Genomic DNA, 17199 nt, shown 5'->3' with positions numbered 1-17199 from the left:
TTCCATTCCTGACCCCTGGGCGAAATGTAATGACATAATCATATTCAGCGAAGAAAAGGGCCCACCACAATTGGCGTGAAGACTGGGCTTTAGCTGTTTTGAGATATTGCAGGTTTCGGTGGTCCGTGATAACTGTAATGGTGTATCTGGCCCCCAGAAGGCAGTGCCGCAGGCTTTAAAACCGGATTTGATCGCCAAGAGTTCTTTGTCCATGATGGCGTAATTAATCTCCGGAGGTGAGAATTTTTTCGACCAGAAGGCCACTGGATGTAGCTGGCCGGTTTATAGATCTCTTTGTGAGAGGACAGCTCCGATTGCTATACTGGAAGCGTCCGTTTCCACGATATAAGGAAGATCTGGGCGAGGATGTCACAGGATTGGCGCGTAGGTGAACCTTTTCTTCGGTTCCTGAAAAGCTTTTTCTGCTTCTTCGGTCCAGGCAAATTTCTTGTTGTTTTTTCATAGCAATACAGTGATCAGGTGTACGACCTAGAGAAGTCTGGTATGAAGCGGTGATAGAAGTTTGCAAAGCCCAACATGCTTTGTACCCCTTTTACTGATGTTGGTGACGGCCATTTCAAATCCGCGTCTACTTTGTGCAGGTCCATTCTGATGCCTCCTGGAGTAAGAATAAAACCCAAAAACTCAACTGCGGTGACGTGAAAAAAACACTTTTCAAGTTTTGCATATAAACGATGTTCACGGAGCTTGGTGAGGACTGGACGGACGTGCTTGATATGATCCTGTTTTGAGGTTGAGTACACTAGGATATCATCTATGTACACTAGGGCACATACATCAATTAACTCTCTCAAGGCGTCATTCATGAAGTATTGAAATGCTGCGGGAGCGTTGTATAACCCAAAGGGCATGACTTGATATTCGTAGAAACCGTATTTGGTACGGAAAGCAGTTTTCCATTCATCGCCGCTTCTGACCCGGACCAAGTGGTACGCTCCTCAAAGGTCCAATTTGGTATAAATCTGGGCATCTTTGACCTGGTCCAGCATTTCAGGGATAAGTGGCAAGGGGTAACGGTTCTTCACGGTGATCTGGTTTGATGGGCGGTAGTCAATACAGGTTCTTAAGTCCCCTTCTTTTTTCAGTACGAAGAACAAAGGACTGGCTGCAGGGGACTTTGATGGACGGATGAATCCCTTTGCAAGGTTCTGGTCTAAATAAAACTTCAGATGAAGGTTTTCAGGTTCTGTAAGAGCATAGATTCTACCGCAAGGGACTTGAGGACCTGGAACAAGGTCGATCTGACAGTCATAGGGCCTGTGCGGCGGGAGCGTGTTTGCTTGGTCCTTCTGGAATACATCCTGGAAATCATGGTATTCCTCAGGCAAGGTATTAGTTACTCCCAGGGTTGTTGCTGTCGCTCCGGGAGTCATAGAGATACTGAAAGCAGGTTTCTGTTCTTCACAATAACAGGCTGGGGAGCAGTCGCTGGGCAAGGTTAATTTCTTTGCCCGCCAGTCAATCAAAGGGTTGTGAGCGACTATGCATGGCATCCCTAGTATGAGCCGGAATTGAGGTGCCTTGATGAGATCGAACGAAATAAGTTCCTGATGTCCGTCCTTGCACAGCAAGGTTATCTCGGCTGTGCATTGGGTTACGGGTCTGGAAGCGATTTCTGTCCCATCCACCGTAGTCAACTTGTCTGTAGTCGGCTTGGAACATAGGGGAAGCCCCATCTCTGCAGCCAGGTCTTGATCTATATAATTCCCAACAGCTCCGCTGTTGATGTATGCTTCAACAGCATGCATTCTTGACGACCGTTGGTTATTAATTAAGATCACCGGTTTTGCAAAGTGTGAGGTCGGTGGCTCTTTTCTCTCACTCGACAAACTGACCTCTACGTTTGCCGAGCTGGGTAGTTTTCTGACTTAGATTCCTTCTCTTCATCCTTTTCCGTGGCCTGACAATTTTCCTTGGAGGTTTCACTGGGCAGTCCTTCAGGAAATGCCCTGGTTTTCCTCAATACAGACATAGTTGTTGTTGTCTCCTTTATCTTGCTCTTGTTTTGTTAGTGGAGGTCGTACCCCTCCGATTCGCATGGGCTCCACAGTATTTTCTTGCACTCGAGTTACGTTGTCTCTAGATCGAACGTACACAGCCCGAGCGTCCATTTTGGAACGGTCTGCTTTTCTGTCTTGCAACCGGTGGTGTAGTTGTACAACCAAATCTATGAATTCATAACAGTCTCTAGGAGGATCAACTACTTGAGCTAGAACGTCTTTTAATTCGCCTCGTAAGCCCCGATGAAACAACGTGGTTCTTTTGTTTTCAGGCCACCTAGCTTCAGCAACCAATCTGTTGAAAGTAGCAATGTACGTTAACAAGTCTTGATTCCCCTGTCGGAGGGAAAGGAGTTCATTGTCCACTGCTTGTTCTCGGGTATGGCGAGCAAAAAGTTTTTCCATTTCCCTCTGAAATCCCCCAAAGTCATGTAATAAAGGATCGTCATGGGTCACCGATGGTACCGACCAATCTGCTGCGCTACCACTCAGGTATGATAAAACAAAGGCTACCCGAGCAGGTTTGCAAAGAAAGTGAAGGCTACACTGATTCATAAAAGCTGCGTATTTCCGTGGATCACCTGCAAATCTCTCCGGTGGAGCCAAAGGAACTGTTCCCGGTAACATGATTTGTACCGGAGTAGAAGTAGTGGATGGCATGGTAGGATTTTTCATTGTTGGGTTGTTTTCAGGTAGAGGCGTCTGGCCTGCTTGGGATTGCAAGTATTGCCTGCTAATTTCTTCAGTGCGCTCTTTAGTCACTAGTCAGTCTCTCCGGAGAGCGTTAGTCTCTTGTCGGGCAGAATGAACCTTGGCACGAAGTTCTCCTAACAATTGGGCCAATTGGTCTAGTTCTGATGTCTCCATGGCGTCCAGGCGGATTGGTTTGGCAGGCTTTGCATTCTGTTACGCTCACCTGGTATCCAGGGGGATGCCACCCAGTCGTAGGGACTCCGGTATCCTTCTCTGCGGTTCCCAGGTGTGACCAGCGGGGAAGTTCTGCCTGAATACAGGTGGGCAATGTTCAAGACTGGGCAACTGGGGTAAGCAACCCCCCACCACCCCGTATGCCTGCACCCACTCTGGACCTCTCCTCATCTTTTTGTTAATTCAGGTGTGCTCTCCGTCCTGCCTTCTTGGCAGGGGCGCGTTGTCCTTTGTGGGTGAATGCGATCTAGTTACTTTACTGATGCCGGCCCGTTTTGAGTCTTTCAGGTGGGTCTTATTGCTGTTGTATATTGTTGTTATTCTTGCATGCCTTTCGTGGTTTAAATAATGTCTTTTTCTCTTCCTTAGGTGCGCAGAAGTCCAATGTGATGCATTGGCTGAATTGGGTCTCGCCGGTAAATGATGGTGTATTAAGAGCGCCTTGATGCGGTAAGAAGGCACTATGCACAGCGCTATGATGCCTTGCCTTTGCTAACCTGTTGTCTTTTTCTTTCCCATAGATTGCGGTGCTCACCCCGTGTATGAAATCCCGAGGCGATGCTGGCTGAGGGGCGACTTGCGAGGTAAGCTTTTCGGCACAATTCGTTATGTTGTAAAAGTGTCTAATGTCTTGTTTCTTCCTTTTTTGCAGATCCGCCGGTCCGGGAGATGCGCTGATCCTAGGATGCTGTTCGCAGGAGCTGTGGGCAGCTAACGATGAAATTACAGGTAAGCTGCTGCTTTTAACGATGTCCTTTTGTCTCTTTACAGATGCTGTTCTTCCGAGGTTCGCGGGTAAAGCTGAACACGATGAGCGTCACGTTGCAGGATTGCAAAGTAACGCGAAGCGTGTTATCCAAGTCGGGTGTGGTTTAAATAGCTTCAAGAAAGTAGTCCAGGTAAAGTAGTTCCTAGGCTACCACACCCACAACACTATACCGCATAGCTTGGTTCCAAGGAGCCAAGCTATGTGGATGCCTCCATGTTGGCTGGCACTTGAAATAAAGTAGTTCCCTAAACACAAGTCTTTATTAAGTATGAGCCTGGCGCCAAAGGCGCAAGGACTGGCCCCAAAAAGGCCTAGGCAAAGAATGCCTAAGTTTGTTGGAGACCCAAGCCAAGACCCCTCCTGGCCCATGGGCTTGCCAGGGGGGTTTCTGGATGTGGGTCGTGACAAGTATATAAGCTAAAACTATGATTTGGGGCAATTATAATTTTTTTAATTAATGATTTAGTTTGAAATCAAACTTTACATTACTTTCTTTACATATAAACAACTTCCCCATTTCTCATATAAAAAAAGAAATTAGCATTTTTGTTATTTCCAAATTTGTTATACTTTGTATATTAGATAAATAACCATCGCTAGTGTAGGGGAGGAATGGCCACGAGGCCCTCCTCACCTACAGCTCCCTCCCCAGGTGAGGACCATGGCTCGGTGGGAGCACCCTCATGCCACCCGGGCCCAGGTGGAGGGGGGTTCACCCGCCGACGACATTGCCCACACGCACCCTGTCTTTGCATTTACCGAAACTTAAGTTAGGCCTAGACGCCATCGTGCACAGCAAACATGGTGTGAGTTCAGCACACTGTAACGAGGCCCCCACCTTTGGAGGGCCTTTCATGCATCTCTGCCGCCTCAGCAGCCCTGGCAGATCCGCTGCGAGCGCGTTCCCATGAGAAAGTCGGAGATGAGCTAAACCCGAGATGCCAACACGGCAACATTATATTAGTAACAATGTGATATTGCACCCCGTATGACCCAGACCGCAAGGCCGGGGCAACGGGGAAAAAAGCTGAAGCATCACTATCTGAAGAAGGTAGAAAATAGTTCAAGTATTGGTGTTAATGAACTACCTCTGTTTAAAATGTGAACGAACCATAAAAATGTAACGTTATATGATATCCCTCCAGGTCTGGACTAATGCTGCTATAACCACGGAGAAAGATGTTGACCAAACGTGTAACCTCTATCTGTAAAAGTGTTTTTCAATAGTATGTAGAAACTTGAACTCATATATGTTTTCTGAATCACCCAAAGCGGCGAGCATCAATCTCTGTAGGCCATAACCTAGATATCCCTCGTATAACGTCTAATGTACATACAATACGCACACAATGTAGTGAACATAATGTTAGGTAATGAAAAGGTACTGGAACCGACTGTATTAAAGAAATGTGTAACGAAAATGAAATATATATATATATGTATATGTGTGTCTGAATAACGTTAAAATGAGGCAGAACAGTATAAAACTTCTGCATTCACTGATCAGCAACGCACGAGGAAAATACCTTTGTGAGTATATGCAAGGTCATTCCCTCTCCCACCCCACCAAGCCTGCCAGATAAAAAAGCTAAGACTTGTGCTGCGCTCCCTCACCTCCCCCAACCAAGCTGGCGTTACTTCAGAGAGTCAGAGGCCCCGGCGCCGCAACCAAGGCCACAGCCCGCCACCTGTGTTATTTACAGCACGGTAATAAACCCACGGATGAACCCACTGATCTACCAGCACCCTCTCATAAATCCCCACGAACCCCCCCAAGAATCCTGACCCCGTGTAAGGACGACCCCCATCATTGGGACAAGACACAGAGACCCATCTATATAATAACTTCTAACGCAGCAGACAGACATGTATCACTCGGCCCAGGTCCCAGAGCCCCGTCCCGCGACCTAAAATACCGGTCAATAAGACTCAGGTAAATCTCACCCCAACCAACAACCACCAGACCTCTCACGAGGTGCATTCCTCATGTGTTGCGTTTATTTTATAAGATAAGCTACGGAACAATTTATTAGTGAACGTAAATGTCATTTTCTGAATAACTGCAGTGTGCATGGCCTAGGGCAACTAAGACAGGAAAGGTATTCATCATTGTCACAGGCTGCCCCAGCGCACCAACACCGCACGGATGACCTCAAGCCGGCCTGCCAGGCCCAACCCAACCCACGAGGCTGACCAGTGACGTCGTCTTGCCAAGACCAACCATGCTGCAGCAACACCTATAGTTAGTCGACGATACCCAATCCCAATTAACTTGTGCCCCCTATAGTGTTTAGGTGTTGATGACGTTTTCTGTATTAGAAATACGCCTGTCTTTGCTATTGTCAGACAGAGCGCTCTCGTAGGTTGCAGAGTTCTTTGCATGCCTTATCCTTGGATAAACTCCCACTTACGCTCACCCGCACTCTGTCTTGGTCTTATTCCCACTACGGGAGAGTCCCTTATTGTCTCTCATTGCGGGGAGGATCGTGCTGAATTGGGGGCGCTTCCTTTCAGTGGTGACCCCGATAGCGTGATATCTCCAAACTATTTTTCCTAACTCCTTCTTAAACGACCCCCTTGTGGCACGAGAATCTCCGGTCGAGAAGGGATACGCACGGTGAGCCGTCTCCGGGAGGCCGCCCGCCAACGGCGACCGGCACAATAAGAAGTGCGCACTCAATGAGAAAGGGTACGGGATCCCGATTGGAAAAAAATCCCCTTTGAGTGCCGCTCGCCGGAGCCAGGGGCTGACCGTTGAGTTACCGGTGACGCCGCCTGGACGGACCCAGTTTCGGAGAGTATCGGTTCAAGACGGGCACGTGAGTACCGAGTGCGAGTGATCGTCAAGGGGAAAAGAAAGGGAATTGGGAATAACAGAACGGGGACAGGTAGAGGAGAAGAATATCGGGGGTCTACTACAGACGGGTCTTGAAATTTTCTTTATTCTTTCTTTTGCATATGGCCATTAGGAGTAAGAAATAAGTGACGTGGTAGAAGTGACGGAAACCTAGCTCCGAGAGGGGGTGGAAGGCGGCGCCGCATAGTACTATCTAAATTAGTACTGGGAATATATGAAGAAGTGAGAAATAAGTTATTGGTGTCTAGCAAAAGGAGACACCGGGAATATTTTTTAGTGATTGTGCTCTCTCTCTCTCTATTTCTTTTTTTTTTCCATTTCCACGGGGTAGGGGGTGAAAATGAGAAGGGTATGAAGTAGTTAGAACATCTTAAAAAGTGGGGACTCAGTAGTGGCACGTACAGACGTGAACACAGTAACCTTAGTAGGGAAACAGGGACAGCTGGCTAGGGAGGAAAGGGAGGAGAAAGACAAAGAGTGTGAGTGGAAAGCATTGTGAAGGGTGCGCGCACCGTACGAGTGTTAGAGACGAACAGGTGGCCGTGAGGTGGTGCCAAAGAGTGTGGACATAACCAGTACTAGATCGATTGCCAGTGAAATCACATAAGTGTGCCTGAGAATGAGAAAGAGATGAGATATGGTGAGTGAGAAGAGATTTGTGCACTGAATTACAGTGGGTGACAATTTTGAGAGGTCCGCTCTTGTCTGTGCCATAAAGGTATACGTACGCATATTTACACCTATTTAAAAGTTACGAAGGCGAACGCGGTAGCGCTGACGATTTAGAGGATGGGGGCTGAAACTCCCTTGTCACACATTTGTAAGAGCTTGCCGGGATATGCTGAACGCATAAATAAATATCATGATCAATGGTTAACAGAATTGAAAGGGGAGGGGTTGCCCCAGATTTGGCCAGAAGGAGGGTCTTTTGACAAAAGCGTTCTCGATATGGTATGTACCTGTATTCGCCTCAAGTATAAGGGGAAAAAATGGCAGACTAGGAAGGAGATATTAGATCTCTGGAGATTGTTTGAGGAAGTACCCCCACCCAAAGCCCCAGCACCAAATATTGATTTACCCTCCACCACAGACAATCCACTAATGATCCCGCGAGAGGAAAAGGAACAGTTAAGTACAGAACAGCCTGCGGAAGTGGTTATGTTGTACCCAATATTACCTAAACCAGCCCCTGCAACAGGATATAGCGACCCGATTTATGTGCCTCCCCCTTCAACCAGCACGCCACAAAGACCAACTGCACCCCCACCATACGAAAACACTAGAGAGCACACCCAGGGAGGCACACAGAGAGTGGACATAGAGAAGTTAACGAGTGACTTAGAGTCGAGGCTTACAGTGGCACGAGATGAGCTCTCAAGAATAAAAGACATATGTGAACGCACAGCGTGCGCCCCCACACAATCTGGACGCACGTCTAGAGCGTCGAGCGAAAGTAGACAAATTGAGGAAGGATGGAAAAAGGGGGAAATACTGTTCAGAATTGAGGAAGAACCGACCAGGATAATAGAAGTAGGGACAGCAGAAGGAAGCATTGGTGATGTCTCGAGAGAGAGAGGGATCAGAGAGGATTTGTTATGTGATGTCAGAGGAGGGGGGGATGAGAGTGATAGATTGAGCATGGCAGTAGGCGGAGAAGGCGAGGAGCTAGATGGGGCATGTTCACTGGGGACTATAGAGGATGAATGGATAGGACGACTAAGAAATAGGGTGGGGAAGATGGCGTCATTAGAGTCAGCAGTGACCAAGGAAAAGGAAGCTGCAACGGCAAAAGGGAAATTACAACTACCATTACTCCACAGGGGAGGTGGGAGGCCGAACTATATACCGTGGGCTCAGATGGACAAGGCTAACTTAATGAAATTACTACCACAGCTGTCAGGAGGGGCAAGCAAGTGGATATATGCATTTGAAAAACATACCGCGGGTATACCGCTGGCAGTAGGCGATGTGAAAAGCCTACTAGTGTCCTCAGTAGGGGATCAGGCAGACAGAGTGTGGGCTAAAGCGGGTTTTCCAGCTGTAACTTTGGAGTGTGATCGCCATGATGGGGCTTCTTTTAACACCGTGCGAGCAAGGGTGTGGGACGCACTGCGGGAAACTTTCCCAGATACCCCTGATCTGCAGTCAGTAATGCAATGTACCATGAATGATGGGGAGGACGCTATGGATTACATTCTCCGGGTGCAGGAGATGTGGAGAGCGGAAACGGGTACGCCCTGGCACCAATCCACGTCTCTATTTTACTTCATCATTAAAAGAGGGCTCCCAAAGGAAGTGCAAAAGGCACTAGATAAAATAGCAGGTGTTGAGGAAAAAAAGGCTGGCCGGAGATCCAAAGCATAATAGTACACCATTGTAAAAGGATCAAAGAAAGAGAGAGGGAAATAGCACAGAAAAGGTTGGCGGACGAGGCGAAGTTGGTGCAATCAAAATTGGTGAAGGTCGCAGCAGCGGTAGCGGGACTCCCACTCATACGGGAGGGAGAGGAAGGAGAGGAGGGGCAAATAGCAATACAAGGAAGAATAGCAGCGAATTGGGCAGGACAAGGGCAACGACAGTGGACAGAGCAGGAGCAGAACGGAGGTCCAACGTGGCAAGAGTGGGCCCCAAGAGGAGGAAGAGGTGGGTACAGGGGGCGAAGAGGAGGACAAGGGTATGGAGGAATGGGAGGAAATGGGTGGCAGGGTCCCAGAGGTCCACAGGGGAGCTGTTGGAATTGTGGGAGATGGGGGCATTACTCAAGGGAATGTAGGAGCAGACAAAACAACGGTTTCCAAGAGATAGAACAGTACGGACACCCCCATCCAGGAAGCCCCTACGGCCTCCCCATGGGACAATACCAGCAACCAGACAATGTAGTACAAAGGAGTAACGCACAACTACACGGACATCAATACCGAACACAAACCAGCCCACAGAATAATGACAATGTGCACTACACGCCTGGTAATACTTTCGCCACAGGAGCTAATGGGGCACCAGCCCCCGCACCTTACAGTGGAGTGTCAGTAGTTTCGGGGAATATTTTCGATCAAGGGGGGGCAATGAGACACCCCGCATAGGACAGCCCACAGAGAGCACTTGCGTGTCCAGTACTGTCTACGACCCACAATGCATCAGAGGAACCATTGATAGGAGCGCAGATAGGAGACAAGCAATTCATATTCATGGTGGATTCGGGAGCGGAGAAATCATGCATTAGAGAGGGCCGGTTCCCGTTATCTAATAGAACGTTAGAGACGCAGGGGTTCTCTGGGGCTGTAATTGAAGTTCCTTACACAGAGGTATTGGATGTGACAGTGGGGGGTAAAACAGTGAAAGCACCCTTACTGTACTATGAAAACTCTCCCATCAACTTACTGGGGAGAGATCTCTTGAGCAAACTAAACATGACCATATCATTCACAGGGAGCGGCATCGTATGTTCAACGCCAGGCATATGCCCCCTCCGTATATTAGCAGTAATACACGGCCACACAACAATAAAAGAGATCAGAGGGGTACCAAGAAATGAGGAGATGTTTGTTGAAGGTATGAGAACATTGGCTCTCATAGTACCAGAACTAAAAAGGGTGGAGTGGAGAATACCAGCAGAATTCCTTTTTCGTCCCATAGCAAGCCCTGACACTGCTCTTGGGGAAGTACTATCATTGGATTTGCATGCAATACATGTATCAGCAAACAGAATATGCGTGATTGGTATTGACATGGAAGGGTGTGAGTGGCGGACAGTATTGTGTACAAATGCAAATATCCCCCTGAGAGAGCTCTCGGACGAGGAGCTATTTTCTGACACTGAGGGAGATGGTGAAGTAGTGATGGAACTGGCAATGCCCTGCGACATCGTAGTTACAGCCAGACAAACTAAAGTTGAATTAATGGCGGTAGTAGGAGCACCGCATACATTTTTTGATGAAGACATGAGTTCAGTACCCGCTAACTTATGGACTAATGGCCCCCACGATGTAGGGTTGCTACATGAAGTTCAGCCTGTGGTGATAAAAGTAAAACAAGGAGCAATACTGCCCCGGGTGAAACAATATCCACTGTCGCGAGAAGCAGAAGAAGGGATCAGAGAGACAATAGAAGCACTGCTAGCACAGGGTATAATAGTGCCCTCAAACTCCCCATGCAACACATGCATTTACCCAATCAAAAAAGCGAAGGGGGGTTCATGGAGGATGATACAAGATTTACGCCCATTGAACGATGTGGTAATGAAGGAGTTCCCTTTAGTCCCGAACCCGGCGACAATACTGTGCAACATTCCAAAAATAGCATCACACTTCACAGTAATTGACTTAAAAAATGCATTCTTTTCGATTCCCTTGGCAGAAGAGAGCAGGTACTTGACAGCATTTACATTGGGAGGAAGGAGGTTCGAACACTGCAGACTACCACAAGGATATTGCGAAAGCCCAAGCATATTTAACAGGGTACTACATGAAGATCTGGGGAATTTGTCTGTAGAAAGCACAGTGATTCAGTACGTTGATGATTTATTGGTTTGTGCACAGGCTGAGGAAGAATGCAGACAGGACTCGATAACACTATTGACATTATTGGCAAATAAGGGGTACAAGGTGGACAAGGGGAAGTTACAATACTGTCTGACGGAGGTCCTATACTTGGGTCAGTTGATATCAAAGGATGGCAAGCGAATTATACCAGACAGGGCACAGGCGATTAGAACAATTGGGGAGCCCAAAACAGTAAAAGAGATGCAGAAATTTCTGGGTATGTGTAACTATTGCCGAGCATGGATATTGGACTATGCAGCGTACACAAGGCCCTTGCTACAGGCACTGAAAGAAGCACAACAGGAACACAAACACATAGAATGGACAGAGGTGATGAACACAGCATTTAACTCACTAAAAGAGCTGATATCAAGCGCTCCAGTACTAGCAAACCCAGATTATGGGCGCGAATTCTTCTTATTTTCACACTGCAAAGGAACATTGATGACAGCAGTACTGACACAGAAAACATCTTTAGGGCACAAACCACTCGCTTACTATAGCGGCACCCTAGACGCAGTAATGCAAGGTCATTTCGCGTGCGAGCAATCCCTAGCTGCAGCCGCGTTCGCAATTGAAAAAAGTGCCACGATAGTAATGGGCTGCCCGGTGACACTGTTCGTGGAACACTCACTTTTTGCAATATTAGAGCGAACAAAGAGCACATTGACAACACAACGCGCCACAGCATATGAGATAATACTGTCCAGCGCTAACATCCATATAGTAAGATGTAAAACAGTGAACCCAGCCACATTCATCACAGAGGCATGCACCATAGAGGACATGCAAAACCACAACTGCGCCACGTACATAGGTGACGAAAGTAAGGATCAAGTGATTTTTGAAAATGCCCTGACCGAGGGTGAGGTGTATTTTGTGGACGGGTCAGCATCAATAGACATGGAGACAGGAGAAAAGCATGTGGGTATGGCAGTGGTACGATTAGAGGAAGATGAATATGAGATACTAGTACAACACCGCCTCCCATCACACTATTCAGCGCAAGCAGCAGAACTAATAGCGCTAATAGAAGCATTGCATGCCGCCAAGGGGTGCGCAGTGACCATATATACAGACTCAGCATACATGACAACAACAGTTCACGGTGGGTTGGCCCGGTGGGGGCGGAGAGGGTTCCGACGAGCAGACGGAACGCCAGTCCAGCATGCAGAATTATTGAAAGAACTGATTGAGGCCCTGCAAGACCCCACGGCAGTGGCCATCGTAAAATGTCAAGCTCATACCACCAATACAGATTTTGTATCTTTGGGGAACGCGGCAGCAGACGCCGCTGCCAAAGCAGCTTCATATCTACAAAAAGGTGAAATAGGAGAGTACATGTTGCACCACACAGCAAGCCAAAAAGTCCCCACAGGATACAACATGATGTCCACACAGGAGATAATAGAGCTGCAAGAGGGAGCTAGTGCAGAGGAAAAATTGCTGTGGACTAAGAGAGGATGCAGCAAATCACCGACTGATTTATTGTGGCGACAAGAGAGTTCAGGAAAAGTGGTAATGCCAATCACGCTGTTAGAAATAGCATTTCAACAACTACACTTTCCTGCACACAACACAAAGAAACACATAATGGCAGAGATACAAGAAGATTGGTTTACACCTTGCCTCCAGGAACATGTCACAAGGTTAGCTCTAGAATGCACGACATGTCAAATTTACAACTCAGGTATGACATTGCGTACACTAAGGGGTACGATACCAAAACCAAGTGGCCCATTCAGAGAGCTCCATATTGATTATGTAGACATGGGAGAAAGGTGTAACGGGGCTCGATACATGATTGTGGTTGTATGTCCATTTTCGAGGTGGGTGGAGGCAGGCCCTTGTGCCCGCCCTGACGCGAAGGGCGCCGCGAAGTTCCTAGTGCGGGAAGTGTTTCCGCGCTGGGGAATTTGCGACGTTATTCGCTCAGATAACGGGACGCATTTTGTTAATGAACTCTTTAAAGAAGTGACTACATTATTGGGAATAAAGCACAAATTATGTTCGATTTATCATCCTCAAAGTAATGGCGTCGTAGAAAAGATAAACGGCCTGTTAAAAAGCAGATTATCAAAACTTTGTTTTTCCCTTAAAAAGACTTGGATGTACTGCCTGCCTTTGGCCTTGTTTGAGCTACGAAACCAGCCAAGTAAGGATCACCATTTGTCCCCGCACGAGATCGTCACGGGAAGAAGAATGCACACAGCGCATTCGCCTCTCCGTGAGCGTTCTGATGCACACAGAAGCGCAGCCATATTGGGGGAGGAGTTCACAGAATACCTGCGAAAATTGACAAGGGCAGCGCGCGTAATTTCAAAGCAACTAGCCCCCCCCTCGACAAGAGAGGAGGGGAACGCGACTGAACCAAACGGTTTGCCTGAAAAACCGCTACAGCTAATGCCTGGGGACCTTATATATGTTAGAAGTTTTGTGCGGAGGTGGAACGCACCACGCTTCCATGGCCCCTATGAGGTAGTGTTTTGCACGCCTACAGCAGTAAAGGTTAAGGGCCTGCGATATTGGGTGCATTTGACAGATGTACGTAAAGCTTACAGCGCTGCGGAGAGTGAGGTGCAGGATGAGGCACAGGCAACAGCGGACGATGAAGTTGTGCGGAATGAATGATTTGAATTTCGTGTGCTTCATGAGATGAACAGTGAACACAATTAGCGCGCAACAAATGTCCTGGACTAAAACATGTACACATGTATATGTAAATTTTCTTTTTACAATTTTTGAAAGTTTTGCGTGGGGTTCTTTTTTTTTTCCCCTTCCTGTACTATTTAAGATGTTTTTTATTATTGTTGTTTTTATAAATGTCATGTTTTTTTTTATTATTTATATATATATATAGTAAGTTACAAATAATATTGACTGAAAGCTACCTTGTCTGTCAACAAACCCCCTTCCTCACCCAACCCTATATTTTATCACCGAAACGTTACAATGTGGAAATGCTTACATGTTTGTATTTAATGAACTTTTGTGTCTCAAACAGGATTTATCATGGCATCGAATGGGCAGCCTGCAACTAATAGATATGTTAGATTTAGAGAAATGTTAGTGGCTAGATTAACATATTCATTTGAATGTGGTTTATCAATGTGTGCTATCGTGTTCTTCATCTCAATGTTTTGTCTGGTGTTACACTGGATTATAGCGTTCATCTCTACCGAGATGAACGAGGGGGGAGGGGGGAACAACACCACCCTTGCTCCTGGAACGAAAACAATTCCGACTGTAGGTATCAAAGAAGGTGATTTCTTGATCTGGGATGGAGCACACTTTGTGTGGGGATACTATACTACACCACCCACTGCTGTCCTCTCACAATGGAGAACCAAAAATGTAGATAATGACACAATGTCTCAACCTGGAACATACAACAACCACACGATCCCTCCCGCCCCAATTTCAAACAACGATCTCTTGTTTATTAATGAGGATGGAAAAGTGATTATGATGGCAGAACACACGCCCCTATATGAAGAATTAGAAAAGGGGGGTGGGAGGGAGGAAGGGGGGCCTGGTTCTTCACCTCCTATAACGAGAAGGTACAGAAGAAGGGAGAAAAGTAGGCGGAGAAGAGAGACTGGTGGAAAAGGGTATGATGAGTATTATGGGCTAGGGTTAGACAAAATGGAAGACCCACGACACCCTCACCAAGCAAATAAATGGTATGCAGATATGAGCACAACAGCTAAACAAACAACCAATGAGAGCTGTTATGTCTGCTCACTTATCCCCCATGCATCAGGCACACCTAAAGTATTGTTGCCACGAGAATTGCCCATTGTGGATGCCCAATGTCTCCTTCATCTCACGCTGTGTAGAATAAAGAACACTTTCCAAGCACACGATGTCTCTTTCAGAATGGTACAGAACAACAAAACGTGCTATTCGCAAGCGTCTGGAGTGATCTGCCTTAAAGAACCTTTCTTTGCAATACAAGGGACACTGTTTTCCGAAAACAAATGGAAAGACGAAGAAGTGCTGTGCAAGGCAGAAGCGCTGAAAGGTGTCCAACCGGACAAGTTGCGGTGGATGGAAAGAACGTGCTTGCCAATATGGAAAGAACACATCCCTAAACTAACATGGGTAACAGCGATGGAGAAACCCTTCAAGCTACAAAGTGAAATACAAAACGAACTATGTTTCAAGGGAGAAGGAAAAATGGCAATGGGAACGAACACGAACTGTAACAAAACTCTCACCATCCCGGATATGAAAAAAGGGACAGCAGCATTAATGGACACCTACTGGGTATGCGGAAACCAGGCGTACCTGCACCTTCCCCAATCATGGAGCGGTAGCTGCTCAATGGCCACCTTGCACTCGACACTAATGGTGATTCCAGAAAGCCATATTGACAGAAGTAACATGATGAAAGGAGGCTTGAACCAGAATGCAGCTTCTCCAACTACACAAGCGCACCTTTATGTCCTGTCCTCCGGGGGGAAGGAAGAAAAGCTCTCAAGAAACAAGCGAGCCTCGAACTACATATCACAAGCATCATCTGATTTATTGGCACAGATCCCAGACAAGTATCGCCTGTTCAGCTCCGTGGAAACATTCTTTGCTTCACTAGTGTCCAGTGTCCAAGCAAGAGCAAATGCAAAATGGCTCCAGATCACACGGTGGGAACTGATCCAGTTGGCCAATGACACTGAAGAAGGGTTCAACATAATAAAGGTGGAACTACGAGCTCTGCGACTAATGACCATGCAGAACAGGTATGTTCTAGACCTGTTGACAGCTATCGATGGAGGTGTTTGCCGAAAAATAGGAAGTGCGTGCTGCACGTTCGTACCTTCTGAAGACGCAGAAAATGGGTCCCTGTCCCACGTTATTGAAGCAGTACATAACCTGGGCGAGAAGATGAAAATGGAAGGTGGAGCTGAGGATAGCTCGTGGTTCGACAATATCTTCTCCTGGGTTCCCTCATGGCTTGGAGTGACAATGAAGTTCCTGATACCAATAGTGGTGATCATCCTTGTGATGTTCTGCCTGTGCCAGGTGGGCCTCCGATGTTGTGCTAATGCAGTCCCTAACGGTGCAATGATGATGGTTACAATGGGCAACTCCGGTGGTACAATTAAAGCAACACAAGAAGTACACGTGCAGACAGGAACAGACAACACCCCCAGGTACCAGTTAGTGCCTATGTGCCGTGACAAGTACATAGTAGATAAGCTATGGCACACCACGATTAAAGAACCACGAGACGTAGAACTGGAATGGTATGAGGAGGTCTGGGTAGATCTGGAAGAGACCGGCGACTGTATATATTTGACATGTACACCAGACGAGTATGCTAGGAGAGGTGAGAGCTTAAGGGGGGTGTGCAGAGCATGGATGCCTATAAAAGGAACCCCTGCATGGGATGGTGCAGTGTTAGAAGAACAAGAATGTAGAAGATTAGAAGAGCTAAAGAAATTCGTTACTTTAAGTAACGAAAGGGGGGAAATGTAGGGGAGGAATGGCCACGAGGCCCTCCTCACCTACAGCTCCCTCCCCAGGTGAGGACCATGGCTCGGTGGGAGCACCCTCATGCCACCCGGGCCCAGGTGGAGGGGGGTTCACCCGCCGACGACATTGCCCACACGCACCCTGTCTTTGCATTTACCGAAACTTAAGTTAGGCCTAGACGCCATCGTGCACAGCAAACATGGTGTGAGTTCAGCACACTGTAACGAGGCCCCCACCTTTGGAGGGCCTTTCATGCATCTCTGCCGCCTCAGCAGCCCTGGCAGATCCGCTGCGAGCGCGTTCCCATGAGAAAGTCGGAGATGAGCTAAACCCGAGATGCCAACACGGCAACATTATATTAGTAACAATGTGATATTGCACCCCGTATGACCCAGACCGCAAGGCCGGGGCAACGGGGAAAAAAGCTGAAGCATCACTATCTGAAGAAGGTAGAAAATAGTTCAAGTATTGGTGTTAATGAACTACCTCTGTTTAAAATGTGAACGAACCATAAAAATGTAACGTTATATGATATCCCTCCAGGTCTGGACTAATGCTGCTATAACCACGGAGAAAGATGTTGACCAAACGTGTAACCTCTATCTGTAA

This window comes from Ambystoma mexicanum, chromosome 10 (assembly GCF_040938575.1).
Source record: "Ambystoma mexicanum isolate Mex_15411 chromosome 10, UKY_AmexF1_1, whole genome shotgun sequence".
In the NCBI taxonomy this organism is placed as follows: Eukaryota; Metazoa; Chordata; class Amphibia; order Caudata; family Ambystomatidae; genus Ambystoma; species Ambystoma mexicanum.
This window is presented reverse-complemented; position numbering follows the sequence as displayed.